Source organism: Rhinoderma darwinii, chromosome 3 (genome assembly GCF_050947455.1).
Source record: "Rhinoderma darwinii isolate aRhiDar2 chromosome 3, aRhiDar2.hap1, whole genome shotgun sequence".
NCBI classification, from domain to species: Eukaryota; Metazoa; Chordata; class Amphibia; order Anura; family Rhinodermatidae; genus Rhinoderma; species Rhinoderma darwinii.
Genome location: NC_134689.1, coordinates 261,951,175 through 261,978,405, shown reverse-complemented (window position 1 = coordinate 261,978,405; position 27,231 = coordinate 261,951,175). Strand labels below are relative to the sequence as shown.

General features: G+C 37.6%; 14 non-coding genes across 14 annotated transcripts; all 14 read right to left on the bottom strand.

Annotated features, from left to right (window-relative positions):
* Positions 1-1,755: 1,755 nt before the first annotated feature.
* Positions 1,756-1,829, bottom strand: TRNAI-AAU (transfer RNA isoleucine (anticodon AAU)). Its single transcript has one exon. It is a non-coding gene; the product is annotated as a tRNA-Ile (tRNA).
* A 2,989-nt stretch (positions 1,830-4,818) lies between these two features.
* TRNAI-AAU (transfer RNA isoleucine (anticodon AAU)) lies at positions 4,819-4,892 on the bottom strand. Its single transcript has one exon. It is a non-coding gene; the product is annotated as a tRNA-Ile (tRNA).
* Positions 4,893-6,624: 1,732 nt separating this feature from the next.
* Positions 6,625-6,698, bottom strand: TRNAI-AAU (transfer RNA isoleucine (anticodon AAU)). The gene has a single exon. It is a non-coding gene; the product is annotated as a tRNA-Ile (tRNA).
* A 1,714-nt stretch (positions 6,699-8,412) lies between these two features.
* Positions 8,413-8,486, bottom strand: TRNAI-AAU (transfer RNA isoleucine (anticodon AAU)). Its single transcript has one exon. It is a non-coding gene; the product is annotated as a tRNA-Ile (tRNA).
* Positions 8,487-10,205: 1,719 nt separating this feature from the next.
* TRNAI-AAU (transfer RNA isoleucine (anticodon AAU)) lies at positions 10,206-10,279 on the bottom strand. The gene has a single exon. It is a non-coding gene; the product is annotated as a tRNA-Ile (tRNA).
* Positions 10,280-17,136: 6,857 nt separating this feature from the next.
* TRNAI-AAU (transfer RNA isoleucine (anticodon AAU)) lies at positions 17,137-17,210 on the bottom strand. Its single transcript has one exon. It is a non-coding gene; the product is annotated as a tRNA-Ile (tRNA).
* An 819-nt stretch (positions 17,211-18,029) lies between these two features.
* TRNAI-AAU (transfer RNA isoleucine (anticodon AAU)) lies at positions 18,030-18,103 on the bottom strand. Its single transcript has one exon. It is a non-coding gene; the product is annotated as a tRNA-Ile (tRNA).
* Positions 18,104-19,827: 1,724 nt separating this feature from the next.
* On the bottom strand, positions 19,828-19,901 carry TRNAI-AAU (transfer RNA isoleucine (anticodon AAU)). The gene has a single exon. It is a non-coding gene; the product is annotated as a tRNA-Ile (tRNA).
* Positions 19,902-20,731: 830 nt separating this feature from the next.
* TRNAI-AAU (transfer RNA isoleucine (anticodon AAU)) lies at positions 20,732-20,805 on the bottom strand. The gene has a single exon. It is a non-coding gene; the product is annotated as a tRNA-Ile (tRNA).
* A 1,723-nt stretch (positions 20,806-22,528) lies between these two features.
* Positions 22,529-22,602, bottom strand: TRNAI-AAU (transfer RNA isoleucine (anticodon AAU)). The gene has a single exon. It is a non-coding gene; the product is annotated as a tRNA-Ile (tRNA).
* Positions 22,603-24,314: 1,712 nt separating this feature from the next.
* Positions 24,315-24,388, bottom strand: TRNAI-AAU (transfer RNA isoleucine (anticodon AAU)). Its single transcript has one exon. It is a non-coding gene; the product is annotated as a tRNA-Ile (tRNA).
* Positions 24,389-25,208: 820 nt separating this feature from the next.
* TRNAI-AAU (transfer RNA isoleucine (anticodon AAU)) lies at positions 25,209-25,282 on the bottom strand. Its single transcript has one exon. It is a non-coding gene; the product is annotated as a tRNA-Ile (tRNA).
* An 821-nt stretch (positions 25,283-26,103) lies between these two features.
* On the bottom strand, positions 26,104-26,177 carry TRNAI-AAU (transfer RNA isoleucine (anticodon AAU)). The gene has a single exon. It is a non-coding gene; the product is annotated as a tRNA-Ile (tRNA).
* An 820-nt stretch (positions 26,178-26,997) lies between these two features.
* On the bottom strand, positions 26,998-27,071 carry TRNAI-AAU (transfer RNA isoleucine (anticodon AAU)). Its single transcript has one exon. It is a non-coding gene; the product is annotated as a tRNA-Ile (tRNA).
* Between the last annotated feature and the right edge of the window lie 160 nt (positions 27,072-27,231).

The following is a 27,231-nucleotide window of genomic DNA, read 5'->3' as shown; positions in this document are numbered from 1 at the left end:
ATATTATTTTTCCATTCCACCCCACAAAGAGGTTTCTTTCAGTACATTATATGGTACATTAAATGCTGCCATTAAAAACAAGAACTTGTCTCGCTAAAAACAAGCCCTTATATGACTATGAGGACGGAAAAATAATAAAGTTATGACTATCGGAATACAAAGAGGCAAAATCAAGATATTATTTTTGTCCTTAAGGTTGAAATTGAACCTCTAAGATGATTTCATGCAACAAACTCTGAATTTCTATAAATCACCGGTTAGACCATACATGGAATATTGTGTACAGTTTTAAGCACCTGTGTATGAGAAGGACATTGCTGAACTAGAATGCGTGCAAAGAAGGGAAAGCAAGGTAATTAAAGGACCTCATCACAGACGGGGATTCTTTACTGTAAGAGCAGTTCGACGATTGAACTCTCTGCCACATTGAAAAGTGTTTTTTTGAAAAATATAAAATTTCATCATATTTGTACCAGATTCTGGAGATGGAACTTTGATCCAGGAATTTATTCTAATAGCCATATTTGGAGTAAGGGAGGAATTTTCCCCCTAATGACAACATTGGAATGCACTCCAAGACAGTTTTTGCCTTCCTCTGGATCAACACGGCAGGTTTATAGGTTGAATTTGATGGACCTTTTTTCAATATTATCAACTATTCAACTCTGTAACAAAAGTGAGCTTACATTGCCCATATGGGGATCGAACCCGTGACCTTGGCGTTATTAGCACCACGCTCTAACCAACTGAGCTAACAGGCCACTTTTACACCAAAGATTCACGTCACGTCAGTAGAAAATACATGCAAACGTGTATTCATATTGATATCCTATTAACCTGAATAATAAAATAAACTTGCAATTTTTACTACTCAAAAAGCATTGGACAAATTGCTTTTGTGTTTTCCATTCCACCCCACAAAGAGTTTTCTTCAGTACATTATATGGTACATTAAATGCTGCCATTAAAAACAAGAACTTGTCTCGCTAAAAACAAGCCCTTGTATGACTATGAGGACGGAAAAATAATAAAGTTATGACTATCGGAATACAAAGAGGCAAAATTAAGATATTATTTTTCCATTCCACCCCACAAAGAGTTTTCTTTCAGTACATTATATGGTACATTAAATGCTGCCATTAAAAACAAGAACTTGTCTCGCTAAAAACAAGCCCTTATATGACTATGAGGACGGAAAAATAATAAAGTTATGACTATCGGAATACAAAGAGGCAAAATCAAGATATTATTTTTGTCCTTAAGGTTGAAATTGAACCTCTAAGATGATTTCATGCAACAAACTCTGCATTTCTATAAATCACCGGTTAGACCATACATGGAATATTGTGTACAGTTTTAAGCACCTGTGTATGAGAAGGACATTGCTGAACTAGAATGCGTGCAAAGAAGGGAAAGCAAGGTAATTAAAGGACCTCATCACAGACGGGGATTCTTTACTGTAAGAGCAGTTCGACGATTGAACTCTCTGCCACATTGAAAAGTGTTTTTTTGAAAAATATAAAATTTCATCATATTTGTACTAGATTCTGGAGATGGAACTTTGATCCAGGAATTTATTCTAATAGCCATATTTGGAGTAAGGGAGGAATTTTTCCCCTAATGACAACATTGGAATGCACTCCAAGACAGTTTTTGCCTTCCTCTGGATCAACACGGCAGGTTTATAGGTTGAATTTGATGGACCTTTTTTCAATATTATCAACTATTCAACTCTGTAACAAAAGTGAGCTTCCATGGCCCGTACGGGGATCGAACCCGTGACCTTGGCGTTATTAGCACCACGCTCTAACCAACTGAGCTAACCAGCCACTTTTACACAAAAGATTCACGTCACGTCAGTAGAAAATACATGCAAACGTGTATTCATATTAATATCCTATTAACCTGAATAATAAAATAAACTTGCAATTTTTACTACTCAAAAAGCATTGGACAAATTGCTTTTGTGTTTTCCATTCCACCCCACAAAGAGTTTTCTTCAGTACATTATATGGTACATTAAATGCTGCCATTAAAAACAAGAACTTGTCTCGCTAAAAACAAGCCCTTATATGACTATGAGGACGGAAAAATAATAAAGTTATGACTATCGGAATACAAAGAGGCAAAATCAAGATATTATTTTTCCATTCCACCCCACAAAGAGTTTTCTTTCAGTACATTATATGGTACATTAAATGCTGCCATTAAAAACAAGAACTTGTCTCGCTAAAAACAAGCCCTTATATGACTATGAGGACGGAAAAATAATAAAGTTATGACTATCGGAATACAAAGAGGCAAAATCAAGATATTATTTTTGTCCTTAAGGTTGAAATTGAACCTCTAAGATGATTTCATGCAACAAACTCTGCATTTCTATAAATCACCGGTTAGACCATACATGGAATATTGTGTACAGTTTTAAGCACCTGTGTATGAGAAGGACATTGCTGAACTAGAATGCGTGCAAAGAAGGGAAAGCAAGGTAATTAAAGGACCTCATCACAGACGGGGATTCTTTACTGTAAGAGCAGTTCGACGATTGAACTCTCTGCCACATTGAAAAGTGTTTTTTTGAAAAATATAAAATTTCATCATATTTGTACCAGATTCTGGAGATGGAACTTTGATCCAGGAATTTATTCTAATAGCCATATTTGGAGTAAGGGAGGAATTTTCCCCCTAATGACAACATTGGAATGCACTCCAAGACAGTTTTTGCCTTCCTCTGGATCAACACGGCAGGTTTATAGGTTGAATTTGATGGACCTTTTTTCAATATTATCAACTATTCAACTCTGTAACAAAAGTGAGCTTACATTGCCCATATGGGGATCGAACCCGTGACCTTGGCGTTATTAGCACCACGCTCTAACCAACTGAGCTAACAGGCCACTTTTACACCAAAGATTCACGTCACGTCAGTAGAAAATACATGCAAACGTGTATTCATATTGATATCCTATTAACCTGAATAATAAAATAAACTTGCAATTTTTACTACTCAAAAAGCATTGGACAAATTGCTTTTGTGTTTTACATTCCACCCCACAAAGAGTTTTCTTCAGTACATTATATGGTACATTAAATGCTGCCATTAAAAACAAGAACTTGTCTCGCTAAAAACAAGCCCTTGTATGACTATGAGGACGGAAAAATAATAAAGTTATGACTATCGGAATACAAAGAGGCAAAATTAAGATATTATTTTTCCATTCCACCCCACAAAGAGTTTTCTTTCAGTACATTATATGGTACATTAAATGCTGCCATTAAAAACAAGAACTTGTCTCGCTAAAAACAAGCCCTTATATGACTATGAGGACGGAAAAATAATAAAGTTATGACTATCGGAATACAAAGAGGCAAAATCAAGATATTATTTTTGTCCTTAAGGTTGAAATTGGACCTCTAAGATGATTTCATGCAACAAACTCTGCATTTCTATAAATCACCGGTTGGACCATACATGGAATATTGTGTACAGTTTTGAGCACCTGTGTATGAAAAGGACATTGCTGAACTATAATGCGTGCAAAGAAGGGAAAGCAAGGTAATTAAAGGACCTCATCACAGACGGGGATTCTTTACTGTAAGAGCAGTTCGACGATTGAACTCTCTGCCACATTGAAAAGTGTTTTTTTCAAAAATATAAAATGTCATCATATTTGTACCAGATTCTGGAGATGGAACTTTGATCCAGGAATTTATTCTAATAGCCATATTTGGAGTAAGGGAGGAATTTTTCCCCTAATGACAACATTGGAATGCACTCCAAGACAGTTTTTGCCTTTCTCTGGATCAACACGGCAGGTTTATAGGTTGAATTTGATGGACCTTTTTTCAATATTATCAACTATTCAACTCTGTAACAAGCATGTAACAAAAGTGAGCTTCCATGGCCCGCACGGGGATCAAACCCGTGACCTTGGCTTAATTAGCACCACGCTCTAACCAACTGAGCTAACCAGCCACTTTTACACCAAAGATTCTCGTCACGTCAGTAGAAAATACATGCAAACGTGTATTCATATTGATATCCTATTAACCTGAATAATAAAATAAACTTGCAATTTTTACTACTCAAAAAGCATTGGACAAATTGCTTTTGTGTTTTCCATTCCACCCCACAAAGAGTTTTATTTCAGTACATTATATGGTACATTAAATGCTGCCATTAAAAACAAGAACTTGTCTCGCTAAAAACAAGCCCTTATATGACTATGAGGACGGAAAAATAATAAAGTTATGACTATCGGAACACAAAGAGGCAAAATCAAGATATTATTTTTGTCCTTAAGGTTGAAATTGGACCTCTAAGATGATTTCATGCAACAAACTCTGCATTTCTATAAATCACCGGTTAGACCATACATGGAATATTGTGTACAGTTTTGAGCACCTGTGTATGAGAAGGACATTGCTGAACTAGAATGCGTGCAAAGAAGGGAAAGCAAGGTAATTAAAGGACCTCATCACAGACGGGGATTCTTTACTGTAAGAGCAGTTCGACGATTGAACTCTCTGCCACATTGAAAAGTGTTTTTTTGAAAAATATAAAATGTCATCATATTTGTACCAGATTCTGGAGATGGAACTTTGATCCAGGAATTTATTCTAATAGCCATATTTGGAGTAAGGGAGGAATTTTTCCCCTAATGACAACATTGGAATGCACTCCAAGACAGTTTTTGCCTTCCTCTGGATCAACACGGCAGGTTTATAGGTTGAATTTGATGGACCTTTTTTCAATATTATCAACTATTCAACTCTGTAACAAGCACGTAACAAGCACGTAACAAAAGTGAGCTTCCATGGCCCGTACGGGGATCGAACCCATGACCTTGGCGTTATTAGCACCACGCTCTAACCAACTGAGCTAACCGGCCACTTTTCCACCAAAAATTCACGTCACGTCAGCAGAAAATACATGCAAACGTGTATTCATATTGATATCCTATTAACCTGAATAATAAAATAAACTTGCAATTTTTACTACTCAAAAAGCATTGGACAAATTGCTTTTGTGTTTTCCATTCCACCCCACAAAGAGTTTTCTTTCAGTACATTATATGGTACATTAAATGCTGCCATTAAAAACAAGAACTTGTCTCGCTAAAAACAAGCCCTTATATGACTATGAGGACGGAAAAATAATAAAGTTATGACTATCGGAATACAAAGAGGCAAAATCAAGATACTATTTTTGTCCTTAAGGTTGAAATTGGACCTCTAAGATGATTTCATGCAACAAACTCTGCATTTCTATAAATCACCGGTTAGACCATACATGGAATATTGTGTACAGTTTTGAGCACCCGTGTATGAGAAGGACATTGCTGAACTAGAATGCGTGCAAGGTAATTAAAGGACCTCATCACAGATGGGGATTCTTTACTGTAAGAGCAGTTCGACGATTGAACTCTCTACCACATTGAAAAGTGTTTTTTTGAATAATATAAAATTTCATCATATTTGGACCAGATTCTGGAGATGGAACTTTGATCCAGGAATTTATTCTAATAGCCATATTTGGAGTAAGGGAGGAATTTTTCCCCTAATGACAACATTGGAATGCACTCCAAGACAGTTTTTGCCTTCCTCTGGATCAACACGGCAGGTTTATAGGTTGAATTTGATGGACCTTTTTTCAATATTATCAACTATTCAACTCTGTAACAAGCATGTAACAAAAGTGAGCTTCCATGGCCCATACGGGGATCGAACCCATGACCTTGGCGTTATTAGCCCCACGCTCTGACCAACTGAGCTAAACGGCCACTTTTACACCAAAGATTCACGTCACGTCAGTAGAAAATACATGCAAACGTGTATTCATATTGATATCCTATTAACCTGAATAATAAAATAAACTTGCAATTTTTACTACTCAAAAAGCATTGGACAAATTGCTTTTGTGTTTTCCATTCCACCCCACAAAGAGTTTTTTTCAGTACATTATATGGTACATTAAATGCTGCCATTAAAAACAAGAACTTGTCTCGCTAAAAACAAGCCCTTATATGACTATGAGGACGGAAAAATAATAAAGTTATGACTATCGGAATACAAAGAGGCAAAATCAAGATATTATTTTTGTCCTTAAGGTTGAAATTGGACCTCTAAGATGATTTCATGCAACAAACTCTGCATTTCTATAAATCACCGGTTAGACCATACATGGAATATTGTGTACAGTTTTGAGCACCTGTGTATGAGAAGGACATTGCTGAACTAGAATGCGTGCAAAGAAGGGAAAGCAAGGTAATTAAAGGACCTCATCACAGACGGGGATTCTTTACTGTAAGAGCAGTTCGACGATTGAACTCTCTGCCACATTGAAAAGTGTTTTTTTGAAAAATATAAAATTTCATCATATTTGTACCAGATTCTGGAGATGGAACTTTGATCCAGGAATTTATTCTAATAGCCATATTTGGAGTAAGGGAGGAATTTTTCCCCTAATGACAACATTGGAATGCACTCCAAGACAGTTTTTGCCTTCCTCTGGATCAACACGGCAGGTTTATAGGTTGAATTTGATGGACCTTTTTTCAATATTATCAACTATTCAACTCTGTAACAAGCACGTAACAAGCACGTAACAAAAGTGAGCTTCCATGGCCCGTACGGGGATCGAACCCATGACCTTGGCGTTATTAGCACCACGCTCTAACCAACTGAGCTAACCGGCCACTTTTCCACCAAAAATTCACGTCACGTCAGCAGAAAATACATGCAAACGTGTATTCATATTGATATCCTATTAACCTGAATAATAAAATAAACTTGCAATTTTTACTACTCAAAAAGCATTGGACAAATTGCTTTTGTGTTTTCCATTCCACCCCACAAAGAGTTTTCTTTCAGTACATTATATGGTACATTAAATGCTGCCATTAAAAACAAGAACTTGTCTCGCTAAAAACAAGCCCTTATATGACTATGAGGACGGAAAAATAATAAAGTTATGACTATCGGAATACAAAGAGGCAAAATCAAGATACTATTTTTGTCCTTAAGGTTGAAATTGGACCTCTAAGATGATTTCATGCAACAAACTCTGCATTTCTATAAATCACCGGTTAGACCATACATGGAATATTGTGTACAGTTTTGAGCACCCGTGTATGAGAAGGACATTGCTGAACTAGAATGCGTGCAAGGTAATTAAAGGACCTCATCACAGATGGGGATTCTTTACTGTAAGAGCAGTTCGACGATTGAACTCTCTACCACATTGAAAAGTGTTTTTTTGAATAATATAAAATTTCATCATATTTGGACCAGATTCTGGAGATGGAACTTTGATCCAGGAATTTATTCTAATAGCCATATTTGGAGTAAGGGAGGAATTTTTCCCCTAATGACAACATTGGAATGCACTCCAAGACAGTTTTTGCCTTCCTCTGGATCAACACGGCAGGTTTATAGGTTGAATTTGATGGACCTTTTTTCAATATTATCAACTATTCAACTCTGTAACAAGCATGTAACAAAAGTGAGCTTCCATGGCCCATACGGGGATCGAACCCATGACCTTGGCGTTATTAGCCCCACGCTCTGACCAACTGAGCTAAACGGCCACTTTTACACCAAAGATTCACGTCACGTCAGTAGAAAATACATGCAAACGTGTATTCATATTGATATCCTATTAACCTGAATAATAAAATAAACTTGCAATTTTTACTACTCAAAAAGCATTGGACAAATTGCTTTTGTGTTTTCCATTCCACCCCACAAAGAGTTTTTTTCAGTACATTATATGGTACATTAAATGCTGCCATTAAAAACAAGAACTTGTCTCGCTAAAAACAAGCCCTTATATGACTATGAGGACGGAAAAATAATAAAGTTATGACTATCGGAATACAAAGAGGCAAAATCAAGATATTATTTTTGTCCTTAAGGTTGAAATTGGACCTCTAAGATGATTTCATGCAACAAACTCTGCATTTCTATAAATCACCGGTTAGACCATACATGGAATATTGTGTACAGTTTTGAGCACCTGTGTATGAGAAGGACATTGCTGAACTAGAATGCGTGCAAAGAAGGGAAAGCAAGGTAATTAAAGGACCTCATCACAGACGGGGATTCTTTACTGTAAGAGCAGTTCGACGATTGAACTCTCTGCCACATTGAAAAGTGTTTTTTTGAAAAATATAAAATTTCATCATATTTGTACCAGATTCTGGAGATGGAACTTTGATCCAGGAATTTATTCTAATAGCCATATTTGGAGTAAGGGAGGAATTTTTCCCCTAATGACAACATTGGAATGCACTCCAAGACAGTTTTTGCCTTCCTCTGGATCAACACGGCAGGTTTATAGGTTGAATTTGATGGACCTTTTTTCAATATTATCAACTATTCAACTCTGTAACAAGCAAAAGTGAGCTTCCATGGCCCGTACGGGGATCGAACCCATGACCTTGGCGTTATTAGCACCACGCTCTAACCAACTGAGCTAACCGGCCACTTTTACACCAAAAATTCACGTCACGTCAGCAGAAAATACATGCAAACGTGTATTCATATTGATATCCTATTAACCTGAATAATAAAATAAACTTGCAATTTTTACTACTCAAAAAGCATTGGACAAATTGCTTTTGTGTTTTCCATTCCACCCCACAAAGAGTTTTCTTTCAGTACATTATAGGGTACATTAAATGCTGCCATTAAAAACAAGAACTTGTCTCGCTAAAAACAAGCCCTTATATGACTATGAGGACGGAAAAATAATAAAGTTATGACTATCGGAATACAAAGAGGCAAAATCAAGATATTATTTATGTCCTTAAGGTTGAAATTGGACCTCTAAGATGATTTCATGCAACAAACTCTGCATTTCTATAAATCACCGGTTAGATCATACATGGAATATTGTGTACAGTTTTGAGCACCTGTGTATGAGAAGGACATTGCTGAACTAGAATGCGTGCAAAGAAGGGAAAGCAAGGTAATTAAAGGACCTCATCACAGACGGGGATTGTTTACTGTAAGAGCAGTTCGACGATTGAACTCTCTGCCACATTGAAAAGTGTTTTTTTGAAAAATATAAAATGTCATCATATTTGTACCAGATTCTGGAGATGGAACTTTGATCCAGGAATTTATTCTAATAGCCATATTTGAAGTAAGCGAGGACTTTTTCCCCTAATGACAACATTGGAATGCACTCCAAGACAGTTTTTGCCTTCCTCTGGATCAACACGGCAGGTTTATAGGTTGAATTTGATGGACCTTTTTTCAATAATATCAACTATTCAACTCTGTAACAAGCATGTAACAAAAGTGAGCTTCCATGGCCCGTACCCGTGACCTTGGCGTTATTAGCACCACGCTCTAACCAACTGAGCTAACCGGCCACTTTTACACCAAAGATTCACGTCACGTCAGTAGAAAATACATGCAAAACGTGTATTCATATTGATATCCTATTAACCTGAATAATAAAATAAACTTGCAATTTTTACTACTCAAAAAGCATTGGACAAATTGCTTTTGTGTTTTCCATTCCACCCCACAAAGAGTTTTCTTTCAGTACATTATATGGTACATTAAATGCTGCCATTAAAAACAAGAACTTGGCTCGCTAAAAACAAGCCCTTATATGACTATGAGGACGGAAAAATAATAAAGTTATGACTATCGGAATACAAAGAGGCAAAATCAAGATATTATTTTTGTCCTTAAGGTTGAAATTGGACCTCTAAGATGATTTCATGCAACAAACTCTGCATTTCTATAAATCACCGGTTAGACCATACATGGAATATTGTGTACAGTTTTGAGCACCTGTGTATGAGAAGGACATTGCTGAACTAGAATGCGTGCAAAGAAGGGAAAGCAAGGTAATTAAAGGACCTCATCACAGACGGGGATTCTTTACTGTAAGAGCAGTTCGACGATTGAACTCTCTGCCACATTGAAAAGTGTTTTTTTGAAAAATATAAAATTTCATCATATTTGTACCAGATTCTGGAGATGGAACTTTGATCCAGGAATTTATTCTAATAGCCATATTTGGAGTAAGGGAGGAATTTTTCCCCTAATGACAACATTGGAATGCACTCCAAGACAGTTTTTGCCTTCCTCTGGATCAACACGGCAGGTTTATAGGTTGAATTTGATGGACCTTTTTTCAATATTATCAACTATTCAACTCTGTAACAAGCAAAAGTGAGCTTCCATGGCCCGTACGGGGATCGAACCCATGACCTTGGCGTTATTAGCACCACGCTCTAACCAACTGAGCTAACCGGCCACTTTTACACCAAAAATTCACGTCACGTCAGCAGAAAATACATGCAAACGTGTATTCATATTGATATCCTATTAACCTGAATAATAAAATAAACTTGCAATTTTTACTACTCAAAAAGCATTGGACAAATTGCTTTTGTGTTTTCCATTCCACCCCACAAAGAGTTTTCTTTCAGTACATTATAGGGTACATTAAATGCTGCCATTAAAAACAAGAACTTGTCTCGCTAAAAACAAGCCCTTATATGACTATGAGGACGGAAAAATAATAAAGTTATGACTATCGGAATACAAAGAGGCAAAATCAAGATATTATTTATGTCCTTAAGGTTGAAATTGGACCTCTAAGATGATTTCATGCAACAAACTCTGCATTTCTATAAATCACCGGTTAGATCATACATGGAATATTGTGTACAGTTTTGAGCACCTGTGTATGAGAAGGACATTGCTGAACTAGAATGCGTGCAAAGAAGGGAAAGCAAGGTAATTAAAGGACCTCATCACAGACGGGGATTGTTTACTGTAAGAGCAGTTCGACGATTGAACTCTCTGCCACATTGAAAAGTGTTTTTTTGAAAAATATAAAATGTCATCATATTTGTACCAGATTCTGGAGATGGAACTTTGATCCAGGAATTTATTCTAATAGCCATATTTGAAGTAAGCGAGGACTTTTTCCCCTAATGACAACATTGGAATGCACTCCAAGACAGTTTTTGCCTTCCTCTGGATCAACACGGCAGGTTTATAGGTTGAATTTGATGGACCTTTTTTCAATAATATCAACTATTCAACTCTGTAACAAGCATGTAACAAAAGTGAGCTTCCATGGCCCGTACCCGTGACCTTGGCGTTATTAGCACCACGCTCTAACCAACTGAGCTAACCGGCCACTTTTACACCAAAGATTCACGTCACGTCAGTAGAAAATACATGCAAAACGTGTATTCATATTGATATCCTATTAACCTGAATAATAAAATAAACTTGCAATTTTTACTACTCAAAAAGCATTGGACAAATTGCTTTTGTGTTTTCCATTCCACCCCACAAAGAGTTTTCTTTCAGTACATTATATGGTACATTAAATGCTGCCATTAAAAACAAGAACTTGGCTCGCTAAAAACAAGCCCTTATATGACTATGAGGACGGAAAAATAATAAAGTTATGACTATCGGAATACAAAGAGGCAAAATCAAGATATTATTTTTGTCCTTAAGGTTGAAATTGGACCTCTAAGATGATTTCATGCAACAAACTCTGCATTTCTATAAATCACCGGTTAGACCATACATGGAATATTGTGTACAGTTTTGAGCACCTGTGTATGAGAAGGACATTGCTGAACTAGAATGCGTGCAAAGAAGGGAAAGCAAGGTAATTAAAGGACCTCATCACAGACGGGGATTCTTTACTGTAAGAGCAGTTCGACGATTGAACTCTCTGCCACATTGAAAAGTGTTTTTTTGAAAAATATAAAATTTCATCATATTTGTACCAGATTCTGGAGATGGAACTTTGATCCAGGAATTTATTCTAATAGCCATATTTGGAGTAAGGGAGGAATTTTTCCCCTAACGACAACATTGGAATGCACTCCAAGACAGTTTTTGCCTTCCTCTGGATCAACACGGCAGGTTTATAGGTTGAATTTGACGGACCTTTTTTTATGGGGTGCATGCGCCACCGGAGACATACACCCCATAAACTGTAATGTGGGTTCTCCTGGGTACGGCAATACCCTACATGTGGCTGTTATCAGGTGCCTGGGCACACGGCAGGGCTTAGAAGGGAAGGACCACCATTTGGCCTACTGGAGCTTTTCTGGTGCTAAGTCATGTATGCAGAAGCCCCTGAGGTACCAGTACAGTTGAAACCCCTGAGAAGTGACCCCATTTTAAAAACTGCACCCCTTAAGATATTCATCTAGAGGTGTAGTGAGCATTTTGACCCCACAGGTACTGTGTAAAAGATAATGCGCAGCAGATGGTGCAGTGTGAGATTTGCAATTTTATATATATATATGCCATTTCAGTGTCCAATATAGTGTACCCAGCATGCGCCACCGGAGATATACACCCCTTAAATTGTAATGTGGGTTCTCCTGGGTACGGCAATACCCTACATGTGGCTGTTATCAGCTGCCTGGGCATACGGCAGGGCTCAGAAGGGAAAGATGAGGGGGATAAGCTGTGCGGAGTGCATCAGGGTAAATTAAAAATCAAGGGATGTATGATACATTTTAAAACAATCTTTTATACAGAGCCCTGGTTTTTCGGGACACGTGTCACATTGGTATATTGTGTTCTTCCTTATCCCCCTCTTATAGCAGACTCTGCACCTCTTTTGACTCTTTCCCTTTCCACCGGTTTGGGGAACTTCTCCTGGAAAGTGTTGCCCTGGTATGATGCGTGTGGCCTCGCTTCCAGAAGTACTGGGTGCCCCCCCTTCCTGGTCCCTAAAGATTAGATCTTGAAATTCCAGGAAAGTTCCTCTCTGGCCTGCACATCCACGTAGCACGTACGCATTGTACAAAGCCATCTGTATGATGTGCCCGGCCAGCTTCTTATACCACACCGCATGGCGCTGTAGGGCTTCAGGACTTGATCTTACAAGTCCATCCCTCCCATGTACCTATTGTAGTCCAGGATGCAGTCTGGTTTGGGGGTGGCCTTTCCTTCATATATCCTAAATCTGTAGGTATACCCTGATGCACTCTCGCACAGCTTATACATCTTCACGCCATACCTTGCCCTCTTACCCGGCAGGTACTCGCGGAATTGAACCCTCCCTTTAAAATGTACCAGGGACTCATCAATAGAAATACACTTCTCGGGGGTGAATGCTCGGGAAAACCGGGCACTGAAACGGTCTAATAGGGGTCTCCGTTTATACAAACGGTCAAAACTGGGGTCATCTCGGGGTGGGCACGGCTCATTATCAGTATAATGTGAGAAGCGAAGTATTGCCCCCTCAAAGTATTCACAACAGCAATTAGAAAGTTTATGAACCCTTTAGGTGTTTCACAGAAATTTAGAGCAAAGCAGAGGTGAAATTAACTTTTTTTTTTTGTCAGAAAATCCTCTTTATATCATTTTTTTTATAACACAAAAGGATTTATCAGAGAAACGCAACTCAATACGTATTGCCCAGATTCTGCAGTTTTGAGAAATATCCCACATGTGGCCCTAGTGCGGTAATGGACTGAAGCACCGGCCTCCGAAGCAAAGGAGCACCTAGTGGATTTTGAGCCCTCTTTTTTATTAGGCACCATGTCCGGTTTGAAGAGATCTTGTGGTGCCAAAACATTGGAAACCCCCCAAAAGTGACCCCATTTTGGAAACTAGACCCCTTGAGGAATACATTGTAGTTTTCTTGGGGTGCATGCGGCTTTTTGATCAGTTTTTATTCTATTTTTAGGTGGCGTGGTGACTAATAAACAGCAATTCTACTATTGTTTTTTTATTCTTTTTTTTTTTACTGCGTGCACCGTGCGCTATAAATGTCTTATTCACTTTATTCTGCGGGGCGATACGATTATGGCGATAGCAGATGTTTATAGTTTTTTTTTATGTCTTATGGCGTTTGCGCAATAAAATACGTTTTGTAAACAATCATTTACTTTTTGTGTTATCATATTCTAAGAGCCAGAACGTTTTTATTTTTAAATCAATAAAGCCGTGCGAGGACTTATTTTTTGCGTAACGAACTGTAGTTTCCATCAGTACCATTTTTCGGTACATGCGACTTTTTGATCTCTTTTTATTCAATTTTTTGGGAGGTGAAGTGACCAAACAATTGTGATTGTGGTACGGTTTATGAATATTTTTTTTTACGGCGTTCACCGTGCGGGATAAATAACAAAATAATTTTGTAGTTCAGGCCGTTACGGACGCGGCGATACCAATTATGTATAGTTTATTTGTTTGTTTATATATTTTTATTAATAATAAAGGACTGATAAGGGAAAAAGTGGGACTTTTACTTTTATTACTTTTAAAACTTTTATTTTCTTATTTTTACACATCTTTTTTTAACTTTTTTTTTACTGTATTACTTTATCCCACTAGGGGACTTGAGGGCAGGAGGCCCTGATCGCTATTCTAATACACTGCACTACATGCGTAGTGCAGTGTATTTGAACTGTCAGCTACTCACTGACAGCAAGCATAGTGGGTCCTGACGTTGTCAGGACCCACTAGGCTTCCGTCTATGGCATAGCCGGACGCCATTGTTTGGTGTCCGGTTGCCATAGTCACCATCGCCGGCCGCTATCGTGTAGCAGGCCGGCGATGGCGGATTAACCCCTAAGAAGCCGCGATCGCTATTGAACGCGGCTTCTGAGGGGTTAATCGGCGGGGGAGCTCCGCGATCGGTCCCGGCACATTGAGCAGTGATGGTCTGCTGTCGGAAACAGCAGCTATCACAGCTCATGAACGCGCCCCGCGCGAACGGCGCCGTGTTTACTCCATGACCTACTATTAGGTCACTGAGCGCGAACGCTACAGTTAGCATGACCTAATAGTAGGTCATGGAGCGTTAAAGGGTTAAGGTTGAAATTGGACCTCTAAGATGATTTCATGCAACAAACTCTGCATTTCTATAAATCACCGGTTAGACCATACATGGAATATTGTGTACAGTTTTAAGCACCTGTGTATGAGAAGGACATTGCTGAACTAGAATGCGTGCAAAGAAGGGAAAGCAAGGTAATTAAAGGACCTCATCACAGACGGGGATTCTTTACTGTAAGAGCAGTTCGACGATTGAACTCTCTGCCACATTGAAAAGTGTTTTTTTGAAAAATATAAAATTTCATCATATTTGTTCCAGATTCTGGAGATGGAACTTTGATCCAGGAATTTATTCTAACAGCCATATTTGGAGTAAGGGAGGAATTTTTCCCCTAGTGACAACATTGGAATGCACTCCAAGACAGTTTTTGCCTTCCTCTGGATCAACACGGCAGGTTTATAGGTTGAATTTGATGGACCTTTTTTCAATATTATCAACTATTCAACACTGTAACAAGCATGTAACAAAAGTGAGCTTTCATGGCCCATACGGGGATAGAAACCCGTGACCTTGGCGTTATTAGCACCACGCTCTAACCAACTGAGCTAATAGGCCACTTTTACACAAAAGATTCACGTCACGTCAGTAGAAAATACATGCAAACGTGTATTCATATTGATATCCTATTAACCTGAATAATAAAATAAACTTGCAATTTTTACTACTCAAAAAGCATTGGACAAATTGCTTTTGTGTTTTCCATTCCACCCCACAAAGAGTTTTCTTCAGTACATTATATGGTACATTAAATGCTGCCATTAAAAACAAGAACTTGTCTCGCTAAAAACAAGCCCTTATATGACTATGAGGACGGAAAAATAATAAAGTTATGACTATCGGAATACAAAGAGGCAAAATCAAGATATTATTTTTGTCCTTAAGGTTGAAATTGAACCTCTAAGATGATTTCATGCAACAAACTCTGCATTTCTATAAATCACCGGTTAGACCATACATGGAATATTGTGTACAGTTTTAAGCACCTGTGTATGAGAAGGACATTGCTGAACTAGAATGCGTGCAAAGAAGGGAAAGCAAGGTAATTAAAGGACCTCATCACAGACGGGGATTCTTTACTGTAAGAGCAGTTCGACGATTGAACTCTCTGCCACATTGAAAAGTGTTTTTTTGAAAAATATAAAATTTCATCATATTTGTTCCAGATTCTGGAGATGGAACTTTGATCCAGGAATTTATTCTAATAGCCATATTTGGAGTAAGGGAGGAATTTTTCCCCTAGTGACAACATTGGAATGCACTCCAAGACAGTTTTTGCCTTCCTCTGGATCAACACAGCAGGTTTATAGGTTGAATTTGATGGACCTTTTTTCAATATTATCAACTATTCAGCTCTGTAACAAGCATGTAACAAAAGTGAGCGTCCATGGCCCATACGGGGATCGAACCAGTGACCTTGGCGTTATTAGCACCACGCTCTAACCAACTGAGCTAACCGGCCACTTTTACAACAAAGATTCACGTCACGTCAGTAGAAAATACATGCAAACGTGTATTCATATTGATATCCTATTAACCTGAATAATAAAATAAACTTGCAATTTTTACTACTCAAAAAGCATTGGACAAATTGCTTTTGTGTTTTCCATTCCACCCCACAAAGAGTTTTCTTTCAGTCCATTATATGGTACATTAAATGCTGCCATTAAAAACAAGAACTTGTCTCGCTAAAAACAAGCCCTTATATGACTATGAGGACGGAAAAATAATAAAGTTATGACTATCGGAATACAAAGAGGCAAAATCAAGATATTATTTTTGTCCTTAAGGTTGAAATTGGACCTCTAAGATGATTTCATGCAACAAACTCTGCATTTCTATAAATCACCGGTTAGACCATACATGGAATATTGTGTACAGTTTTGAGCACCTGTGTATGAGAAGGACATTGCTGAACTAGAATGCGTACAAAGAAGGGAAAGCAAGGTAATTAAAGGACCTCATCACAGACGGGGATTCTTTACTGTAAGAGCAGTTCGACGATTGAACTCTCTGCCACATTGAAAAGTGTTTTTTTGAAAAATATAAAATTTCATCATATTTGTACCAGATTCTGGAGATGGAACTTTGATCCAGGAATTTATTCTAATAGCCATATTTGGAGTAAGGGAGGAATTTTTCCCCTAATGACAACATTGGAATGCACTCCAAGACAGTTTTTGCCTTCCTCTGGATCAACACGGCAGGTTTATAGGTTGAATTTGATGGACCTTTTTTCAATATTATCAACTATTCAACTCTGTAACAAAAGTGAGCTTCCATGGCCCGTACGGGGATCGAACCCGTGACCTTGGCGTTATTAGCACCACGCTCTAACCAACTGAGCTAACCGGCCACTTTTACACCAAAGATTCACGTCACGTCAGTAGAAAATACATGCAAACGTGTATTCATATTGATATCCTATTAACCTGAATAATAAAATAAACTTGCAATTTTTACTACTCAAAAAGCATTGGACAAATTGCTTTTGTGTTTTCCATTCCACCCCACAAAGAGTTTTCTTCAGTACATTATATGGTACATTAAATGCTGCCATTAAAAACAAGAACTTGTCTCGCTAAAAACAAGCCCTTATATGACTATGAGGACGGAAAAATAATAAAGTTATGACTATCGGAATACAAAGAGGCAAAATCAAGATATTATTTTTGTCCTTAAGGTTGAAATTGGACCTCTAAGATGATTTCATGCAACAAACTCTGCATTTCTATAAATCACCGGTTAGACCATACATGGAATATTGTGTACAGTTTTGAGCACCTGTGTATGAGAAGGACATTGCTGAACTAGAATGCGTGCAAAGAAGGGAAAGCAAGGTAATTAAAGGACCTCATCACAGACGGGGATTCTTTACTGTAAGAGCAGTTCGACGATTGAACTCTCTGCCACATTGAAAAGTGTTTTTTTGAAAAATATAAAATGTCATCATATTTGTACCAGATTCTGGAGATGGAACTTTGATCCAGGAATTTATTCTAATAGCCATATTTGGAGTAAGGGAGGAATTTTTCCCCTAATGACAACATTGGAATGCACTCCAAGACAGTTTTTGCCTTCCTCTGGATCAACACGGCAGGTTTATAGGTTGAATTTGATGGACCTTTTTTCAATATTATCAACTATTCAACTCTGTAACAAAAGTGAGCTTCCATGGCCCGTACGGGGATCGAACCCGTGACCTTGGCGTTATTAGCACCACGCTCTAACCAACTGAGCTAACCGGCCACTTTTACACCAAAGATTCACGTCACGTCAGTAGAAAATACATGCAAACGTGTATTCATATTGATATCCTATTAACCTGAATAATAAAATAAACTTGAAATTTGTACTACTCAAAAAGCATTGGACAAATTGCTTTTGTGTTTTCCATTCCACCCACAAAGAGTTTTCTTCAGTACATTATATGGTACATTAAATGCTGCCATTAAAAACAAGAACTTGTCTCGCTAAAAACAAGCCCTTATATGACTATGAGGACGGAAAAATAATAAAGTTATGACTATCGGAATACAAAGAGGCAAAATCAAGATATTATTTTTGTCCTTAAGGTTGAAATTGGACCTCTAAGATGATTTCATGCAACAAACTCTGCATTTCTATAAATCACCGGTTAGACCATACATGGAATATTGTGTACAGTTTTAAGCACCTGTGTATGAGAAGGACATTGCTGAACTAGAATGCGTGCAAAGAAGGGAAAGCAAGGTAATTAAAGGACCTCATCACAGACGGGGATTCTTTACTGTAAGAGCAGTTCGACGATTGAACTCTCTGCCACATTGAAAAGTGTTTTTTTGAAAAATATAAAATTTCATCATATTTGTACCAGATTCTGGAGATGGAACTTTGATCCAGGAATTTATTCTAATAGCCATATTTGGAGTAAGGGAGGAATTTTTCCCCTAATGACAACATTGGAATGCACTCCAAGACAGTTTTTGCCTTCCTCTGGATCAACACGGCAGGTTTATAGGTTGAATTTGATGGACCTTTTTTCAATATTATCAACTATTCAATAAGCATGTAACAAAAGTGAGCTTCCATGGCCCATACAGGGATCGAACCCGTGACCTTGGCGTTATTAGCACCACGCTCTAACCAACTGAGCTAACCGGCCACTTTTACACCAAAGATTCACGTCACGTCAGTAGAAAATACATGCAAACGTGTATTCATATTGATATCCTATTAACCTGAATAATAAAATAAACTTGAAATTTGTACTACTCAAAAAGCATTGGACAAATTGCTTTTGTGTTTTCCATTCCACCCACAAAGAGTTTTCTTCAGTACATTATATGGTACATTAAATGCTGCCATTAAAAACAAGAACTTGTCTCGCTAAAAACAAGCCCTTATATGACTATGAGGACGGAAAAATAATAAAGTTATGACTATCGGAATACAAAGAGGCAAAATCAAGATATTATTTTTGTCCTTAAGGTTGAAATTGGACCTCTAAGATGATTTCATGCAACAAACTCTGCATTTCTATAAATCACCGGTTAGACCATACATGGAATATTGTGTACAGTTTTAAGCACCTGTGTATGAGAAGGACATTGCTGAACTAGAATGCGTGCAAAGAAGGGAAAGCAAGGTAATTAAAGGACCTCATCACAGACGGGGATTCTTTACTGTAAGAGCAGTTCGACGATTGAACTCTCTGCCACATTGAAAAGTGTTTTTTTGAAAAATATAAAATTTCATCATATTTGTTCCAGATTCTGGAGATGGAACTTTGATCCAGGAATTTATTCTAATAGCCATATTTGGAGTAAGGGAGGAATTTTTCCCCTAATGACAACATTGGAATGCACTCCAAGACAGTTTTTGCCTTCCTCTGGATCAACACGGCAGGTTTATAGGTTGAATTTGATGGACCTTTTTTCAATATTATCAACTATTCAGCTCTGTAACAAGCATGTAACCAAAGTGAGCATCCATGGCCCATACGGGGATCGAACCCGCGACCTTGGCGTTATTAGCACCACGCTCTAACCAACTGAGCTAATCGGCCACTTTTACACAAAAGATTCACGTCACGTCAGTAGAAAATACATGCAAACGTGTATTCATATTGATATCCTATTAACCTGAATAATAAAATAAACTTGCAATTTTTACTACTCAAAAAGCATTGGACAAATTGCTTTTGTGTTTTCCATTCCACCCCACAAAGAGTTTTCTTCAGTACATTATATGGTACATTAAATGCTGCCATTAAAAACAAGAACTTGTCTCGCTAAAAACAATCCCTTATATGACTATGAGGACGGAAAAATAATAAAGTTATGACTATCGGAATACAAAGAGGCAAAATCAAGATATTATTTTTGTCCTTAAGGTTGAAATTGAACCTCTAAGATGATTTCATGCAACAAACTCTGCATTTCTATAAATCACCGGTTAGACCATACATGGAATATTGTGTACAGTTTTAAGCACCTGTGTATGAGAAGGACATTGCTGAACTAGAATGCGTGCAAAGAAGGGAAAGCAAGGTAATTAAAGGACCTCATCACAGACGGGGATTCTTTACTGTAAGAGCAGTTCGACGATTGAACTCTCTGCCACATTGAAAAGTGTTTTTTTGAAAAATATAAAATTTCATCATATTTGTACCAGATTCTGGAGATGGAACTTTGATCCAGGAATTTATTCTAATAGCCATATTTGGAGTAAGGGAGGAATTTTTCCCCTAGTGACAACATTGGAATGCACTCCAAGACAGTTTTTGCCTTCCTCTGGATCAACACGGCAGGTTTATAGGTTGAATTTGATGGACCTTTTTTCAATATTATCAACTATTCAGCTCTGTAACAAGCATGTAACCAAAGTGAGCGTCCATGGCCCATACGGGGATCGAACCCGTGACCTTGGCGTTATTAGCACCACGCTCTAACCAACTAAGCTAACCGGCCACTTTTACACCAAAGATTCACGTCACGTCAGTAGAAAATACATGCAAACGTGTATTCATATTGATATCCTATTAACCTGAATAATAAAATAAACTTGCAATTTTTACTACTCAAAAAGCATTGGACAAATTGCTTTTGTGTTTTCCATTCCACCCACAAAGAGTTTTCTTCAGTACATTATATGGTACATTAAATGCTGCCATTAAAAACAAGAACTTGTCTCGCTAAAAACAAGCCCTTATATGACTATGAGGACGGAAAAATAATAAAGTTATGACTATCGGAATACAAAGAGGCAAAATCAAGATATTATTTTTGTCCTTAAGGTTGAAATTGGACCTCTAAGATGATTTCATGCAACAAACACTGCATTTCTATAAATCACCGGTTAGACCATACATGGAATATTGTGTACAGTTTTAAGCACCTGTGTATGAGAAGGACATTGCTGAACTAGAATGCGTGCAAAGAAGGGAAAGCAAGGTAATTAAAGGACCTCATCACAGACGGGGATTCTTTACTGTAAGAGCAGTTCGACGATTGAACTCTCTGCCACATTGAAAAGTGTTTTTTTGAAAAATATAAAATTTCATCATATTTGTTCCAGATTCTGGAGATGGAACTTTGATCCAGGAATTTATTCTAATAGCCATATTTGGAGTAAGGGAGGAATTTTTCCCCTAGTGACAACATTGGAATGCACTCCAAGACAGTTTTTGCCTTCCTCTGGATCAACACAGCAGGTTTATAGGTTGAATTTGATGGACCTTTTTTCAATATTATCAACTATTCAGCTCTGTAACAAGCATGTAACAAAAGTGAGCGTCCATGGCCCATACGGGGATCGAACCCGCGACCTTGGCGTTATTAGCACCACGCTCTAACCAACAGAGCTAACCGGCCACTTTTACACCCAAGATTCACGTCACGTCAGTAGAAAATACATGCAAACGTGTATTCATATTGATATCCTATTAACCTGAATAATAAAATAAACTTGCAATTTTTACTACTCAAAAAGCATTGGACAAATTGCTTTTGTGTTTTCCATTCCACCCCACAAAGAGTTTTCTTTCAGTACATTATATGGTACATTAAATGCTGCCATTAAAAACAAGAACTTGTCTCGCTAAAAACAAGCCCTTATATGACTATGAGGACGGAAAAATAATAAAGTTATGACTATCGGAATACAAAGAGGCAAAATCAAGATATTATTTTTGTCCTTAAGGTTGAAATTGAACCTCTAAGATGATTTCATGCAACAAACTCTGCATTTCTATAAATCACCGGTTACACCATACATGGAATATTGTGTACAGTTTTGAGCACCTGTGTATGAGAAGGACATTGCTGAACTAGAATGCGTGCAAAGAAGGGAAAGCAAGGTAATTAAAGGACCTCATCACAGACGGGGATTCTTTACTGTAAGAGCAGTTCGACGATTGAACTCTCTGCCACATTGAAAAGTGTTTTTTTGAAAAATATAAAATGTCATCATATTTGTACCAGATTCTGGAGATGGAGCTTTGATCCAGGAATTTATTCTAATAGCCATATTTGGAGTAAGGGAGGAATTTTTCCCCTAATGACAACATTGGAATGCACTCCAAGACAGTTTTTGCCTTCCTCTGGATCAACACGGCAGGTTTATAGGTTGAATTTGATGGACCTTTTTTCAATATTATCAACTATTCAACTCTGTAACAAAAGTGAGCTTCCATGACCCGTACGGGGATCGAACCCGTGACCTTGGCGTTATTAGCACCACGCTCTAACCAACTGAGCTAACCGGCCACTTTTACACCAAAGATTCACGTCACGTCAGTAGAAAATACATGCAAACGTGTATTCATATTGATATCCTATTAACCTGAATAATAAAATAAACTTGCAATTTTTACTACTCAAAAAGCATTGGACAAATTGCTTTTGTGTTTTCCATTCCACCCCACAAAGAGTTTTCTTCAGTACATTATATGGTACATTAAATGCTGCCATTAAAAACAAGAACTTGTCTCGCTAAAAACAAGCCCTTATATGACTATGAGGACGGAAAAATAATAAAGTTATGACTATCGGAATACAAAGAGGCAAAATCAAGATATTATTTTTGTCCTTAAGGTTGAAATTGGACCTCTAAGATGATTTCATGCAACAAACTCTGCATTTCTATAAATCACCGGTTAGACCATACATGGAATATTGTGTACAGTTTTGAGCACCTGTGTATGAGAAGGACATTGCTGAACTAGAATGCGTACAAAGAAGGGAAAGCAAGGTAATTAAAGGACCTCATCACAGACGGGGATTCTTTACTGTAAGAGCAGTTCGACGATTGAACTCTCTGCCACATTGAAAAGTGTTTTTTTGAAAAATATAAAATTTCATCATATTTGTACCAGATTCTGGAGATGGAACTTTGATCCAGGAATTTATTCTAATAGCCATATTTGGAGTAAGGGAGGAATTTTTCCCCTAATGACAACATTGGAATGCACTCCAAGACAGTTTTTGCCTTCCTCTGGATCAACACGGCAGGTTTATAGGTTGAATTTGATGGACCTTTTTTCAATATTATCAACTATTCAACTCTGTAACAAAAGTGAGCTTCCATGGCCCGTACGGGGATCGAACCCGTGACCTTCGCGTTATTAGCACCACGCTCTAACCAACTGAGCTAACCGGCCACTTTTACACCAAAAATTCACGTCACGTCAGTAGAAAATACATGCAAACGTGTATTCATATTGATATCCTATTAACCTGAATAATAAAATAAACTTGCAATTTTTACTACTCAAAAAGCATTGGACAAATTGCTTTTGTGTTTTCCATTCCACCCCACAAAGAGTTTTCTTCAGTACATTATATGGTACATTAAATGCTGCCATTAAAAACAAGAACTTGTCTCGCTAAAAACAAGCCCTTATATGACTATGAGGACGGAAAAATAATAAAGTTATGACTATCGGAATACAAAGAGGCAAAATCAAGATATTATTTTTGTCCTTAAGGTTGAAATTGGACCTCTAAGATGATTTCATGCAACAAACTCTGCATTTCTATAAATCACCGGTTAGACCATACATGGAATATTGTGTACAGTTTTGAGCACCTGTGTATGAGAAGGACATTGCTGAACTAGAATGCGTGCAAAGAAGGGAAAGCAAGGTAATTAAAGGACCTCATCACAGACGGGGATTCTTTACTGTAAGAGCAGTTCGACGATTGAACTCTCTGCCACATTGAAAAGTGTTTTTTTGAAAAATATAAAATGTCATCATATTTGTACCAGATTCTGGAGATGGAGCTTTGATCCAGGAATTTATTCTAATAGCCATATTTGGAGTAAGGGAGTAATTTTTCCCCTAATGACAACATTGGAATTCACTCCAAGACAGTTTTTGCCTTCCTCTGGATCAACACGGCAGGTTTATAGGTTGAATTTGATGGACCTTTTTTCAATATTATCAACTATTCAACTCTGTAACAAAAGTGAGCTTCCATGACCCGTACGGGGATCGAACCCGTGACCTTGGCGTTATTAGCACCACGCTCTAACCAACTGAGCTAACCGGCCACTTTTACACCAAAGATTCACGTCACGTCAGTAGAAAATACATGCAAACGTGTATTCATATTGATATCCTATTAACCTGAATAATAAAATAAACTTGCAATTTTTACTACTCAAAAAGCATTGGACAAATTGCTTTTGTGTTTTCCATTCCACCCCACAAAGAGTTTTCTTTCAGTACATTATATGGTACATTAAATGCTGCCATTAAAAACAAGAACTTGTCTCGCTAAAAACAAGCCCTTATATGACTATGAGGACGGAAAAATAATAAAGTTATGACTATCGGAATACAAAGAGGCAAAATCAAGATATTATTTTTGTCCTTAAGGTTGAAATTGGACCTCTAAGATGATTTCATGCAACAAACTCTGCATTTCTATAAATCACCGGTTAGACCATACATGGAATATTGTGTACAGTTTTGAGCACCTGTGTATGAGAAGGACATTGCTGAACTAGAATGCGTACAAAGAAGGGAAAGCAAGGTAATTAAAGGACCTCATCACAGACGGGGATTCTTTACTGTAAGAGCAGTTCGACGATTGAACTCTCTGCCACATTGAAAAGTGTTTTTTTGAAAAATATAAAATGTCATCATATTTGTACCAGATTCTGGAGATGGAGCTTTGATCCAGGAATTTATTCTAATAGCCATATTTGGAGTAAGGGAGGAATTTTTCCCCTAATGACAACATTGGAATGCACTCCAAGACAGTTTTTGCCTTCCTCTGGATCAACACGGCAGGTTTATAGGTTGAATTTGATGGACCTTTTTTCAATATTATCAACTATTCAACTCTGTAACAAAAGTGAGCTTCCATGACCCGTACGGGGATCGAACCCGTGACCTTGGCGTTATTAGCACCACACTCTAACCAACTGAGCTAACCGGCCACTTTTACACCAAAGATTCACGTCACGTCAGTAGAAAATACATGCAAACGTGTATTCATATTGATATCCTATTAACCTGAATAATAAAATAAACTTGCAATTTTTACTACTCAAAAAGCATTGGACAAATTGCTTTTGTGTTTTCCATTCCACCCCACAAAGAGTTTTCTTTCAGTACATTATATGGTACATTAAATGCTGCCATTAAAAACAAGAACTTGTCTCGCTAAAAACAAGCCCTTATATGACTATGAGGACGGAAAAATAATAAAGTTATGACTATCGGAATACAAAGAGGCAAAATCAAGATATTATTTTTGTCCTTAAGGTTGAAATTGGACCTCTAAGATGATTTCATGCAACAAACTCTGCATTTCTATAAATCACCGGTTAGACCATACATGGAATATTGTGTACAGTTTTGAGCACCTGTGTATGAGAAGGACATTGCTGAACTAGAATGCGTACAAAGAAGGGAAAGCAAGGTAATTAAAGGACCTCATCACAGACGGGGATTCTTTACTGTAAGAGCAGTTCGACGATTGAACTCTCTGCCACATTGAAAAGTGTTTTTTTTGAAAAATATAAAATTTCATCATATTTGTACCAGATTCTGGAGATGGAACTTTGATCCAGGAATTTATTCTAATAGCCATATTTGGAGTAAGGGAGGAATTTTTCCCCTAATGACAACATTGGAATTCACTCCAAGACAGTTTTTGCCTTCCTCTGGATCAACACGGCAGGTTTATAGGTTGAATTTGATGGACCTTTTTTCAATATTATCAACTATTCAACTCTGTAACAAAAGTGAGCTTCCATGACCCGTACGGGGATCGAACCCGTGACCTTGGCGTTATTAGCACCACGCTCTAACCAACTGAGCTAACCGGCCACTTTTACACCAAAGATTCACGTCACGTCAGTAGAAAATACATGCAAACGTGTATTCATATTGATATCCTATTAACCTGAATAATAAAATAAACTTGCAATTTTTACTACTCAAAAAGCATTGGACAAATTGCTTTTGTGTTTTCCATTCCACCCCACAAAGAGTTTTCTTTCAGTACATTATATGGTACATTAAATGCTGCCATTAAAAACAAGAACTTGTCTCGCTAAAAACAAGCCCTTATATGACTATGAGGACGGAAAAATAATAAAGTTATGACTATCGGAATACAAAGAGGCAAAATCAAGATATTATTTTTGTCCTTAAGGTTGAAATTGGACCTCTAAGATGATTTCATGCAACAAACTCTGCATTTCTATAAATCACCGGTTAGACCATACATGGAATATTGTGTACAGTTTTGAGCACCTGTGTATGAGAAGGACATTGCTGAACTAGAATGCGTACAAAGAAGGGAAAGCAAGGTAATTAAAGGACCTCATCACAGACGGGGATTCTTTACTGTAAGAGCAGTTCGACGATTGAACTCTCTGCCACATTGAAAAGTGTTTTTTTGAAAAATATAAAATGTCATCATATTTGTACCAGATTCTGGAGATGGAGCTTTGATCCAGGAATTTATTCTAATAGCCATATTTGGAGTAAGGGAGGAATTTTTCCCCTAATGACAACATTGGAATGCACTCCAAGACAGTTTTTGCCTTCCTCTGGATCAACACGGCAGGTTTATAGGTTGAATTTGATGGACCTTTTTTCAATATTATCAACTATTCAACTCTGTAACAAAAGTGAGCTTCCATGACCCGTACGGGGATCGAACCCGTGACCTTGGCGTTATTAGCACCACACTCTAACCAACTGAGCTAACCGGCCACTTTTACACCAAAGATTCACGTCACGTCAGTAGAAAATACATGCAAACGTGTATTCATATTGATATCCTATTAACCTGAATAATAAAATAAACTTGCAATTTTTACTACTCAAAAAGCATTGGACAAATTGCTTTTGTGTTTTCCATTCCACCCCACAA